This window comes from Zalophus californianus, chromosome 9, assembly GCF_009762305.2.
Source record: "Zalophus californianus isolate mZalCal1 chromosome 9, mZalCal1.pri.v2, whole genome shotgun sequence".
Classification (NCBI taxonomy): Eukaryota; Metazoa; Chordata; class Mammalia; order Carnivora; family Otariidae; genus Zalophus; species Zalophus californianus.
Window position 1 is genome coordinate 122,555,342 of NC_045603.1, and position 14,804 is coordinate 122,570,145.

At 36.9% G+C, this 14,804-nt stretch overlaps 1 protein-coding gene across 1 annotated transcript in view; it reads right to left on the minus strand.

Annotated features, from left to right (window-relative positions):
* The window catches only part of MALRD1 (MAM and LDL receptor class A domain containing 1), a gene marked incomplete at its 5' end in the record, with an annotated part of 847,841 nt that overhangs the window by 621,835 nt on the left and 211,202 nt on the right, over positions 1-14,804 (minus strand). The window lies entirely within an intron of this gene.

Below are 14,804 nucleotides of genomic sequence, written 5' to 3' on the forward strand. Positions count from 1 at the left end.
TTTTGACATATTGGTTATTCAGAAGTATGGTAATTCCCACATATTTATGAATTTTCCAATTTCTTCCTGTTTCTGGTTTCTAGTGTCATACTGTTGTGGTTATAAAAGATACTTGACATGATTTCAATCTTCTTAAATTTGCTAAGAATTGCTTTGTGGCCTAACATATAATGTATCCTGGAGAATGTTACATGTGTGCTTAAAAAGAACATATACACAGTTGCAGTCAAATGGAATGTTCTGTAAATGTCTTTTAAATTCATCTGATGCAGTGTAAGCCTAATGCTTCCTTATTGATTTTGTTTGGATGATCTATCCATTGTTGAAAGTGGGAATTTGAAGGCCCCTAAATTATCATACTGATGTTTCTTCTCCTTTCATTCTGTTACTATTTGCTTTATATATTTAGGTGTTCCAATGTTGTGTGCATATATATTTACTTTTGCTACATGCTCTGAATGAATTGTCCCCTTTTTCCATTATTTAATGACTTTAGTTGGCTCTTCTGACTATAAGTCTTTTTTATCTGAAATATCTATTACCATTCTGCTCTCTTTTGGTTACCATTTGTACGGAATTTCTTTTTCCAACCTTCACTTCCAGCCTTTGTGTGTCTTAAAACTAAGACAAATCTCATAGGCAGTATATTATTGGATCTTGTAACTTGTTTTAAACCATTCAGCCACTCCATGCTTTTGATTAGCGAATTTAGCCCATTTATTGGCTTATTTTTTTAAGTAGGCTCCACACCAAGTGTGGAGCCCAGTGCAAGGCTTGAACTCACAACCCTGAGATGAGGACCTGAGCTGATATCAAGAGTCAGACGCTTAACTGACTGAGCCACCCAGGCACCCTACAGTCCATTTATATTTTTAAAAATTATTGATTGTTCTAAGGAAATTGAAACAGTCATCAAAAATCTCCCAAGAAACAAAAGCCCAGGGCCAGATGGCTTCCCAGGGGAATTCTATCAGACATTTCAAGAAGAATTAATACCTATTCTCCTGAAACTGTTCCAAAAAATAGAAATGGAAGGGAAACTTCCAAACTCATTTTATAAGGCCAGCATTACCTTGATCCCAAAACCAGACAAAGACCCCATCAAAAAAGAGAATTACAGACCAATATCCTTGATGAACATGGATGCAAAAATTCTCACCAAAATACTAGCCAATAGGATCCAACAGTACATTAAAAGGATTATTCACCACGACCAAGTGGGATTTATCCCTGGGCTGCAAGGCTGGTTCAACATCCGCAAATCAATCAACATGATACAATACATTAACAAAAGAAAGAACAAGAATCATAGGATCCTCTCAATAGATGCAGAAAAAGCATTTGACAAAGTACAGCATCCTTTCTTGATCAAAACTCTTCAGAGTATAGGGATAGAGGGTACATACCTCAATATCATAAAAGCCATCTATGAAAAACCTACAGCGAATATCATTCTCAATGGGGAAAGGCTGAGAGCTTTTCCCCTAAGGTCAGGAATGCGGCAGGGATGTCCACTCTCACCACCGCTATTCAACATAGTATTAGAAGTCCTAGCCACAGCAATTAGACAACAAAAAGAAATCAAAGGCATCCAAATCGGCAAAGAAGAAGTCAAACTCTCACTCTTTGCAGATGATATGATACTGTATGTGGAAAACCCAAAAGATTCCACCCCAAAACTGCTAGAACTCATACAGGAATTCAGTAAAGTAGCAGGATATAAAATCAATGCACAGAAATCAGTGGCATTCCTATACACCAACAACAAGACAGAAGAGAGACAAATCAAGGAGTCGATCCCATTTACAATTGCACCCAAAACGATTAGATATCTAGGAATAAATCTAACCAAAGAGGCAAAGGATCTGTACTCAGAAAACTATAAAATACTCATGAAAGAAATTGAAGAAGACACAAAGAAATGGAAAAACGTTCCATGCTCATGGATTGGGAGAATCAACATTGTGAAGATGTCAATGCTACCTAGAGCAATCTACACATTCAATGCAATCCCCATCAAAATACCATCCACTTTTTTCAAAGAAATGGAACAAATAATACTAAAATTTGTATGGAACCAGAAGAGACCCCGAATAGCCAGAGGAATACTGAAAAAGAAAAGAAAAGCTGGTGGCATCACAATTCCGGACTTCCAGCTCTATTACAAAGCTGTCATCATCAAGACAGTATGGTCCTGGCACAAAAACAGACACATCGATCAATGGAACAGAATCGAGAGCCCAGAAATGGACCCTCAACTCTATGGTCAACTTATTTTTGACAAAGCAGGAAAGAATGTCCAATGGAAAAGAGACAGTCTCTTCAACAAATGGTGTTGGGAAAATTGGACAGCCACATGCAGAAGAATGAAACTGGACCATTTTCTTACACCACACACAAAAATAGACTCCAAATGGTTGAAAGACCTAAACGTGAGACAGGAGTCCATCAAAATCCTAAAGGAGAACACAGGTAGCAACCTTTTCGACCTTAGCCGCAGCAACTTCTTCCTAGAAACATCGCCAAAGGCACGGGAAGCCAGGGCAAAAATGAACTATTGGGATTTCATCAAGATAAAAAGCTTTTGCACAGCAAAAGAAACAGTCCACAAAACCAAAAGACAACCGACAGAATGGGAGAAAATATTTGCAAATGACATATCAGATAAAGGGCTAGTATCCAAAATCTATAAAGAACTTATGAAACTCAACACCCAAAGAACAAATAATCCAATCAAGAAATGGGCAGAAGACATGAACAGACATTTCTCCAAAGAAGACATCCAAATGGCCAACAGGCACATGAAAAAGTGCTCAACATCGCTCGGCATCAGGGAAATCCAAATCAAAACCTCAATGAGATACCACCTCACACCCGTCAGAATGGCTAAAATTAACAAGTCAGGGAACGACAGATGTTGGCAGGGATGTGGAGAAAGGGGAACCCTCCTACACTGTTGGTGGGAATGCAAGCTGGTGCAACCCCTCTGGAAAACAGTATGGAGGTTCCTCAAACAGTTGAAATTAGAGCTACCATTCGATCCAGCAATTGCACTACTGGGTATTTACCCCAAAGATACAAATGTAGGGACCCGAAGGGGTACGTGTATCCCAATGTTTATAGCAGCAATGTCCACCATAGCCAAACTGTGGAAAGAGCCAAGATGCCCATCGACAGATGAATGGATAAAGAAGAAGTGGTATATATACACAATGGAATATTATGCAGCCATCAAAAGGAATGAGATCTTGCCATTTGCAACGACGTGGATGGAACTGGAGGGTGTTATGCTGAGTGAAATAAGTCAATCAGAGAAAGACATGTATCACATGACCTCACTGATATGAGGAATTCTTAATCTCAGGAAAGAAACTGAGTGTTACTGGAGTGGTTGGGGGTGGGAGGGATGGGGTGGCTGGGTGATAGACACTGGGGAGGGTATGTGCTGCGGTGAGCGCTGTGAATTGTGCAAGACTGTTGAATCACAGTTCTGTACTTCTGAAACAAATAACGCAACATATTTTAAGAAAAAAGAAGAAGAAGAAGATAACAGGAGAGGAAGAAAAGGGGAGTATGTCAGAGGGGGAGACGAACCATGAGAGATGATGGACTCTGAAAAACAAACTGAGGGTTCTGGAGGGGAGAGGTGGGGGGATGGGTTAGCCTGGTGATGGGTATTGAGGAGGGCACGTTCTGCATGGAGCACTGGGTGTTATGAACAAACAATGAATCATGGAACACAGCACCAAAAACTAATGATGTAATATATGGTGATTAACATAACAAAAAAATTTAAAAAAAATAGATTAAAAAATAGTAAAATATTCTGTGACTCTTTTGGTTCATAAATAAATGTAGTTTAAAAATTAAAAAAAAATTATTGATTGTTAAGGACTTACTATTGCCATGGTTGCATTGCTTTCTGAGTATATTGTTTTTCCTTTCCTCCTCTTGCTATCTTCTTTTGTAATGTTTTGTAATGTTATGCTTTAATTCCTTTCTCTTTATATTTTGTTTATCTACTGCAGTTTTTCTTTGTGGTTACCATGAGGCTTACATAAACCATCTTTCAGTTATAACAATCTATTTTAAGCTGATAACTTCAACTACATTTTAGAACTATAAAATTACTGCTACCCTCCCTCCATATTTTATGCTATTGATGTTTTTATATTGTGTATAAATTGTATCTTTTTATATTGTGTATCCATTATAGCTATAGTTATTTTTAATACATTTTTATGCTTTTATACTAGAATTATACTAGATTTGTGCACCACCATAGTATTAGAGCATTCTGAATTTGACTAAATTTACCTTTACCACTAAATTTTCTACTTCCACACATATTCATGTTCTTACTTAGCATCTTTTTGTTTCAAATTAAAGAGCCCCCATTAGCATTTATTGGAAGGCTAATGTGGTGATGGAAGTCTACTGGTAATGAACTCTCTCAGCTTTTGTTTATAGAGGAAGTTCTTTATCTCTACCTTCATTTATGAAGAACAACTTTACCAGATACAGTGTTCATGGTTGGCATTTTTTTTTTCTTTCAGTACTTTGAATATATCATCCCATTCCCACCTGGCCTGTAAAGTTTTGGCTGAGAATATCACAGAGAGCCATATGGTAGGAGTTCCCAGCATGGGACAAATCACTTTTCTCTTATTGCTTTCAAAATTTTTGTCTTTGATTTTTGACAACTTGAATATAATGGGTCTCAGAGAAATCTTTGGGATAATCTTGCTTGGGAATCCTGAGCTTCATATCTAAATGGCCAAATACCTCTCATAATATGAGAAGTCTTTAGTCATAATTTCTTTAAATATGCTTTCTGCTCATTTCTCACTTCTCTTTTTGGGACTCCCATAACACATATATTTATTCTCTAGTTGATTTCCCACAGTTCCCATATGCTTTCTTCACTCTTTTTTTCTTTCTCTTCCTTTCACTGACTAATTTCAAATACCTGTGTTTAAATTCCCTGACACTTTTGTATGATCAAGTCTGCTGTGGAAGCTCTCTAATAATGAAGTTTTCAGTTGTGTCACTATTCTTCAGCCCCAGAACTTGTTTGGTTTTATTTTTTTTTATTTACATTTCTTCATTAAATTTCTAACTTTGCTCATGCATTATTTTCTCAATTACATTTAGTTGTGTAACTGTATTCACTTTAATGTCAGTGAACTTCTTTAAGATGATTATTTTGAATTTTTTGTCAGAAAATTTGTAAATTGCTTTCTTTGGGGTCAGTTACTAGAGGTTTATTAATTTATTTTGGCAGCATCATGTTTGCCTGAATCTTCATGATCCATGTAGCCTTGCTTTGCCATCTGTGTATTTGAAAGACCAAACCCTCTTCCAACTTTTATGGACTCGTTTCAGCAGCTAAACACCTTCTTCTGTCAGGCACCCAGGCTCACAATATCACAGGTGACCAAGAGCCAAGTCATATGGCTGCTCCTAAATCCTCAGTGGATTTTGCAGTTGTCAGGTTTGTTACCAGTGTCTTAGGTTGACACAGATCTTGCCTGGTCCCTGATTGGAAAGAACTGCCTCCAAAACCTTGATCATTATGGCTAGCATAAGACAGAGGTCTGCCTCATGGTCTGAGTTTGGGCATGCAAATGGCAGGCCTGTTACCAGGTATGCAGACAAATGTGGTCCCATGTGGTCCTTAAGCAGGCTCCTGCCAGATCACTGGGAAGGTTCCTGGGTGGAAAGGACCACCCCCTGAGCATGGCTGTGAGGTACTGGAACTGAGTTACAGGGATGCTTCAAGATCTGCAGTCAGATGAAAATGTGAAGGCCTACCTCCAGAAGACTGGATGCACATATCTCCTGGTGGTTCCCTGAAAAGGTAGGATCACTCCTGTACCATGAATAAGAGGTAAAAGAGTGCTACTAGTGCTGATTCGGGATCGTTGTTGGACTGAGATTGGTAGGCCAACCTCTTGGGGGCATGGATGTAACTTCTGGTAGTTCAGTGAGCAGGCAGGATGGCTCCAAGTCTGTGCCTGGACCCCAAAGCTCCCTCAAAGTCATCTTGTCCATGGATGATCACCAAATTATTTTTGAGAGGAATACAAGCAGGGATCTTTTTTTTACTGTTATCTTGTTTCCAACACTTCGATCATCTTAAACAGTTATTAAAACTATTCTATATACTCTAAAATAGAGACATGGAAAATAAAATAAAGGCCCTAATCAAACTGTACATATAAAATTGATATTGTAGGAGATGAAAATATACACTGGAAAGGATTAATATGAGTTTAGGCATTGAAGATATAAAGGTAGATACTAGTAAAAATAAAACACAGAAGGAAAAGAAAATTAGGAAAAAAATTGAACAAAGCAATAATAAGCTCTGGAACACCTTCAGACAGCTTGATTTACATGTAATCAAAGTTCACAAAGGAGAGGAAAAAAAGGAAAGGAAGACTTTGGAGGTCTGAGTTAGTAATAAATTGGATTTAATCAAAATTAAAAAGACTCTCCTCTTTGAAGAACCTATTAAAAGAATTAAAACACAAGCTGAGAGAAAATATTTGTAATTAACATATCAGAAAAAGCTTGCATCCAGAAAATATAAAAATGCTCAAAACTCAATAATAAGAAAACAAAAATCCAATTTAAGAATTGGGCAAAAGATTTAAACAGACACTTCAAATTATGCTCCATTTGGCAAGCAAGCATAGGAAATATGTCCAACATAACTAATGCTGAGGGCAATGCAAATTAACACCACAATAAGATACCATTATATACTTCTAATAACTAACATTAAGAAGACAGATAATAAAAAGTACTGGCTAATATGTGGAGGAACTGGAACTAATATATTCTGCTGATGGGCATTAAAAAAAAGGCTCACTAGGAAAACAGTTTTAAGAGTTTCTTAAAACGTTAAAGATACTTCTAGCATGTGATCCAGCCATTCCACTCCTGGGCATTTACCAAGATAAATAAAAGCAGATGTTTATATAAACATTTACATGCAAATATTCACAGCCAATTTACTTATAATACCCCAAACTATAAGCAACCCAAATATCGATCAAGAATTCAATAAACTGTGTTGCATCGATATAACAGAATACTATTTGGCAACAGATACAAATGAATTACAGATACATTACATAGCATAAAATAATCTTCTGAATTTAATAAGCCAGAAAAAAATACATACTATATAGTTTACATAAACATTTGGAAAATATAAATTAATGTATACTGAGAGAAACCAATTCAGTGGTTGTCAAGGAATGGGAGTGAAGGTCATGGACATATTACAAAGCAACATGAGGAAGCTTTTAGAGGTGAAATATATTTATCTATAAATTATCTTGATTGTGGTGATGGTTTCAAAACTTTCAATATGTATAGTTTATTATACCATTATATATGGTATAAAGTCTTGTACATAAATGACCAGCTGAGCCTCTACTGAACAGGACACACATAAGAGCAGCACTTATTTCAACTGACATTAACAAGTCAAACAGTTCCTATCCTATGTATTTCACATTAAATGAATGATCCTGAATGGAAAACACATAAACTAAACAGTAAAATGAGAAAAGAAATTTAAAAAAATTAAGGGTAGGTTAAGAGATCTCTTAGACAACATTAAGCAAACAAATATTCACATTACAGGGGTCCTAAAGAGGAAGAAAAAGAAAAAAAGTGTAGAAAACGTTTTGAAGAAATAATAACTAAAACACTAATTTAGGGAAGGAAATAGACATCCAAGTCCAAAAAGCAGAATTCCAAATGAGATGGTCTCAAGGAGGTCCACACCACCTCACATAATCATTAAAATGTCAGAGGTTATCATACTTAAAGGGTCTATCTAACATGAAGATCCAACAATTGTAAATATCTATGCACCCAACATGGGAGCAGCCAATTATAGAAACTAAATAACACCCCAAATAAAGAAACATATTGATAATAATACATTTATAGTAGGAGACCTCAACACTCCACTCACAGCAATGGAAAGATCATCTAAGCAAAAGTTCAACAAAGAAATAAGAGCTTTGAAGGACACAATGGACCAGATGGACTTTGTAGATATATACAGAACATTCCATCCTAAAACAACAGAATGCTCATTCTTCTCCAGTGCACATGGGAACTTTCTCCAGAATACACCACATACTGGGTCACAAATCAGGTCTCAACTGATACCAAAAGACTGAGATTATTCCCTGCATATTTTCAGACCTCAGCGCTTTGAAACTGGAACTCAACAAGAAGAAGAAATTAGGAAGGATTTCAAACACTTGAAAGTTAGAAAGCATCCTGCTAAAGAATGATTGGGTCAACCAGGAAATGAGAATGAAAACACATTGATCCAAAACCTATGGGATACTGCAAAGGTGGTCCTAGGAGGGAAATACATAGCCATCCAGCCTCTCTCAAAAAAATTAGAAAAATCCCAAAAGCACAAGCTACCTTTAAACTTAAAGGACCTGGAGAAAGAACAGCAAATACAGCCTAAACCAAGCAGGAGAAGAGAAATAATAAAGATTAGAGCAGAAATCAATGAAATAGAAACCAGAAAAACAGTGGAACAGATCAATGAAACTAGAAGCTGATTCTTTGAAAAAATTAAAATCAATAAACCGCTGGCCAGACTTATCCAAAAGAAAACGGAAAGGACCCAAATCAATAAAATCATGAATGCAAGGGAAGAGATCACGACTAACACCAAGGAAATAGAAACAATTATTAGGAATTATTACCAGCAACTATATGCCAACAAATTAAGCAATCTGGAAGAAATGGATGCATTCCTGGAAACTTATAAACTACCAAGACTGAAACAGGAAAAAATAGATAATCTCAACAGACCAATAGCCAGTAAGGAAATTGAAAATAGTAATCAAAAATCTTCCAAAAAAACAAGAGTCCAGGGCCAGATGGCTTCCCAGGGGAATTCTACCAAACTTTTAGAGAAGAAATAATACCTATTCTACTGAAGCTGTTTCAAAAAAACAGAAATAGAAGGAAAACTTCAAAACTCTTTCTGAGGCCAGCATTACTCTGATCCCAAAACCAGATGAAGACCCAATCAAAAAGGAGAATTACAGACAAATATCCCTGTTAAACATAGATACCAAAATACTCAACAAAATCCTAGCCAATAGGATCCAAAAGTACATTAAAAGGATTATTCACCACAACCAGGTGGAATTTACTCCTGGGATGCAAGGGTGGTTCAACATTCAGAAATAAATCATCGTGATAGAGTGCATTAATAAAAGAAGAAACAAGAACCATATGATCCTCTCAAAAGATGAAGAAAAAGCATTTGACAAAATACAGCATCCTTTCCTGATTAAAACTCTTCAAAGTATAGGGATAGAGGGAATATACCTCAATATCATAAAAGCCATCAATGAAAAACCCACAGCGAATATCATTCTCAATGGGGAAAAACTGAGAGCTTTTCCCTTAAGGTTAGGAACACGACAGGGATGTCCACTCTCACCATTATTGTTCAAAATAGTACTAGAAGTCCTAGACTCAGCAATCAGACAACAAAAAGAAATAAAAGGCATTCAAATTGGCAAAGAAGTCAAACTCTCTCTCTTCACAGATGACATGATACTTTATATAAAAAACCCAGAAGATTCCACCCCAAAATTACTAGAACTCATACAGCAATTCAGCAATGTGGCAGGATAAAAAAATCAATGCACAGAAATCAGTTGCATTTCTATACACTAACAATGTAACCGAAGAAAGAGAAATTAAGGAATCAATTCCATTTAAAATTGCACCAAAAACCATAAAACACCTTGGAATAAACCTAACCAAAGAGGTAAAGGATCTAAACCCTAGAAACTACAGAACACTTGTGAAAGAAATTGTGGAAGACACAAAGAAATTGAAAAACATTCCATATTCATGGATTGGAAGAATAAACATTGTAAAAATGTCTATGCTGCCCAGAGCAATCTATACTTCCAATGCAAACCCTATCAAAATACCATCGACATTGTTCACAGAGCTGGAATAAACAATCCTAAAATTTGTATGGAACCAGAAAAGATCCCGAATCACAAGGGGAATGTTGAAAAGGAAAACCAAAGCTGGGGGCATCAGCATGCCTGACTTCAAGCTATATTACAAAGCTGTGATCATCAAGACAGCATAGTATGGGCACAAAAACAGACTCATAGATCAGTGGAACAGAATAGAGACCCCAGAAATGGACCCTCAACTCTATGGTCAACTAATCTTCGACAAATCAGGAAAGAATATCCAATGGAAAAAATACAGTATCTTCAATAAATGGTGCTGGGAAAATTGGACAGCCACATGCAGAAGAATGAAACTGGACCATTCATTCTCTTACACCATACATAAAGACAAACTCAAAATGGATGAAAGACCTAAATGTGAGACAGGAATCCATCAAAATCCTAGAGGAGAACACAGGAAGTAACCTCTTTGACATCAGCCACAGCAATTTCTTTCAAGATACATCTCTAAAGGCAAGGGAAACAAAAGTAGAAATGAACTTTTGGGACTTCATCAAGATAAAAAGCTTTTGCACAGCAAAGGAAACAGTCAACAAACCTAAGAGGCAGCCCACAGAATTGGAGAAGATATCTATAAATGACATTACAGATAAAGGGTTAGTATCCAAGATCTATAAAGAACTTATCAAACTCAACACCCAAAAAAACAAATAATCCAGTCATCAAGAAATGGACAGAAGACATGAACAGATACTTCTCCAAAGAAGACATTCAGATGGCTAACAGACACATGAAAAAACGTTCATCATCATTAGCCATCAGGGACATACAAATCAAAACCACAATGACATACCACCTTTCACCAGTTAGAATGGCTAAAATTAACAATACAGGAAACAACAAATGTTGGCGAGGATGTGGAGAAAGGGGAACCCTCTTACACTGTTGGTGGGAATGCAAGCTGGTGCAGCCACTCTGGAAAACAGTATGGAGGTTCCTCAAGATGTTAAAAATAGAACTACTTCTACAACCCAGCAATTGCACTTCTAGGTATTTATCCCAAAGATACAGATGTAGTGAAAAGAAGGGGCACATACACCCCAATGTTTATAGCAGCAATGTCCACAATAGCCAAACTGTGGAAGGAGCCAAGATGCCCTTCAAAAGATGAATGGATAAAGAAAATGTGGTTCATATATACAATGGGACGTTACTCAGCCATCAGAAAGGATGAATACCTACAATTTGAATTGAGATGGATGGAACTGGAGGGGATTATGCTAAATGAAATAAGTCAAGCAGAGAAAGACGATTAGCATATGGTTTCACTCCTATGTGGAACATAAGGAATAGAGCGGAGGACCACTGGGGAAGGGAGGGAAAACTGAATGGGAAGACATCAGAGAGGGAGACAAAGCAGGAGAGTCTCTGGACTCCAGGAACCAAACTGAGGATTACAGAAGGGAGGTGGTGGGGGATGGGGTAACCGGGTGATGGGTATTAAAAGGAGGGCATGTGTGGTGATGAGCACTGGGTGTTACATGCAACTAATGAATCACTGAACACTGCATCAAAAACTAATGATGTACTATATGTTGGATAACTGAACATAATAAAAAGAAAACAAATATAATGTTGCATAAAACATGAAAATCACAGAAAAATACAAATAAACAAAATAAAATAAATAAAATAAAATGTCAGAGGTTAAAGATAAGAGAATCCTTTGTTGACCTAGGGAAGTAAGTAGAGTAGAATGATCCCAGGCTCACCTCATCCCATGGACACGCCTAGATAATCAGAGAAAATAAATGAGAAAATGACCCGCAAACCCACAGAACAGACTCTCCACAGCTAAATGTAGAGAAAGAGGCCACATCAAAGAAGGGAGAAAGTGTGGAAATGCAGCAACGAACCAAACTGACCAGTGGGATTGTCTGCGAAATGAGAAGCACCAGGACACAGAAGGGGAGAAAAGCAGACCCCACATCAGGCACCCCAGGCACTGAGGGACCCATCTGAAAAGACAAATCCCCATAACATTTGGCTTTGAAACCCAGAGGGGGGCCTAATTTTGTGAGTTCTTACAGTAAGTGAGATTTAATAACAGGAATTTTAAAAATCAGCAAATTTAGCTCTAGGAGAGCCAAAGTGTGAGAGAAAGCTGAGTCCCTGCCATTAAAGAGACAGCACAACAAAGAGTCCCACTGAGATACAGGATAGAAGGAGCAGTTTGAAAAGCACCTGGGGTATATGGGAGGGAGATTTATTTACTACTCTCAGAGGATGTGCTAGAAGGGCAGGGATCTTTGGAATACTACTCCAAGAACAAAAGAGCTTTTGGATACCACTTCCTTCCCCTAGTCCTGATACATAGACACCTGCAGGAACCAGTGCAGTGCAAACACTCTCCACCTCAGTTCTTGAGAGCACACCCAACCTCCATGATTTTCTGCAGACTCGCGCCCCTATCCTGGCCTGCCCGCTGCATGAGTTTTCCACTGGGCTAAAGGTCCCCTCCAGCAGCTGAACGGCATGGACCTTGCTGGCACCGTGCATCCCTGACCACCACACCATAAACCAGCACTAGAAGAAAGGTTAAAGGGGACTCCTTGACTGAAAGGAAAGACCATAAGCAGGAGTAAGAAAATCAGGAAGCACAAAAGTAGCAAAATTAAGCAAATCTATAAAAAATGAGTCAAGGGAGTCACAAAATTGAAAGGGGCACCTGGGTGGCTCAGTCAGTTAAATGTCCACTCTTGATTTCGTCTCAAGTTATGATCTCAGGGTTGTGAGATCGAGCCCCACATCAGGCTCTGCACTCAGCAAGGAGCCTGTTTGAGATGCTCTCTCTCCCTCTCCCTCTGCCCCTCCCCCTTCTCCCTCTCTCAAGAAATAATAAAAAATTTAAAAAATAAATAAAAGGATGTAAAGTATGACAGCATATACCTAAAATGTGGTGGAGAAAGGAGTAAAAATTTAGTGCTTTTAGAATGGGCAAATTTAAGTGACCATCAACTTAATGATTCATTCAACTCTGTATGAATAATATGCTATATATAAATGTAATGATGACCACATATCTAACACTGGTAATAGATATACAAACAATAAAGAGAAAGAAATCCAAATATCTTACTAAAGAAAGCTAGCAAACTCTGAGAGAATAGAGCAAGAGAAGAAAGGAACCAAGAACACAAAACAACCATAAAACAAGTAAAAAAAAATGAAAATAAATACATACCTATAATTACTTCGATGTAAATGCACTAAATGTTCCAAACAAAAGACATAGGATAATGCAATAGTTAAAAAAAAAAAGCAAAGCCAATCTATATTCTGCCTATAAGAGACTCATTTCAGACCTAACAAAACATCCTGACTGAAAGTAAAGAGATGGAAGAGTATTTATTATGCAATGGAATTGAAAAGAAAGCTGGGGAAGCAATACTTGTATCAGACAAAACAGACTTTAAAACAAAGACTGTAACAGGAGACAAGGACACTATATCGAAATAAAGGGGACAAACCAACAAGAAGATAGAACAATTGTAAATATTTATGCACCCAACATGGAGAACCCAAATACATAAAGCATAATAACAAACATAAAGTAAGTAATCAATAGTAATACAGTAATAGTCAGGGACTTTGACAACCAACTTACATCAATGGGCAGATAATCCAAACCAAAAATCAACAAGGAAACACTGGCTTAATGACACATGGACAAGACAGATCTAATAAATATATTCAGAACATACAAACAGTGGAATATACATTCTTTTGAAGTGCACACGGAACATTCTCCAGAACAGATCAATTAGGCCACAAAACAAGTATAAAAAATTTCAAAAAGACTAAAGTCATACCATGCATTTTTTCTGACCACAATGCTATGAAACTAGAAATCAACAGCAAGAAAAAATCTGGAGAATAAGTTAAATAACACGTTATTAAACAATTAAAGGGTCCACCAAGAAATCAAAGAAAAAAATTTTTAAAAATACGTGGAGACAAAGTGAAAATACAATGGTCCAAAAATCTTTCAGATGCAGCAAAAGCAGTTCTAACAGGGAAGTTTATAGCAATATAGGCCTACCTCAAGAAGCAAGAAAAATCTCAAATAAACAACCTAACCTTACACCTAAAGGAGCTAGAAAAAGAAGGAAAAAAACCCAAAACCAGTAGAATGAAGTAAACAGTAAAGATTAGAGTATTAGTAAATGAAATAAAACAACAAAAATTAAACAGATCAATGAAATCAGAAGCTGGTTCTTTGAAAAGATCAACAAAACTCACCAATATTTGGCCAGACTCACAAAAAAAAAAAAAAAATGGGGGAGGGGGACTCAAGATATGAAAGAGGAGAAACAACTGACATCATAGAAATACAAAGAATTATAAAAAGAATATTATAAAAATTACATGCCAACAAAATAGACAACATATAAAACATGGCTAAATTTCTAGAAAACACATAATCTTCCAAAACTGAGTCAGGAAGAAATAGTAAATTTGAACAGACCAAGTACCAGCAATGCAATTGAATCAATAATCAAAAACTCCCCAAAAAACAGAAGTCTAGGACCATATAGCTTCACAGGTGAATTCTACCAAACAGTTAAATAAGAGTTAATACCTATACTTCTCAAACTATTTCAAAAAATAAAAGAGGAAGGAATGCTTCCAAATTCAGTCTATGAAGCCAAACCAGATAAAGATACAACAAAAAAAGGAACTACAGGCTGCTATCTCTGATGAACACACATGAAAATATCCTAAGCTACGTTAGCAAACCAAATC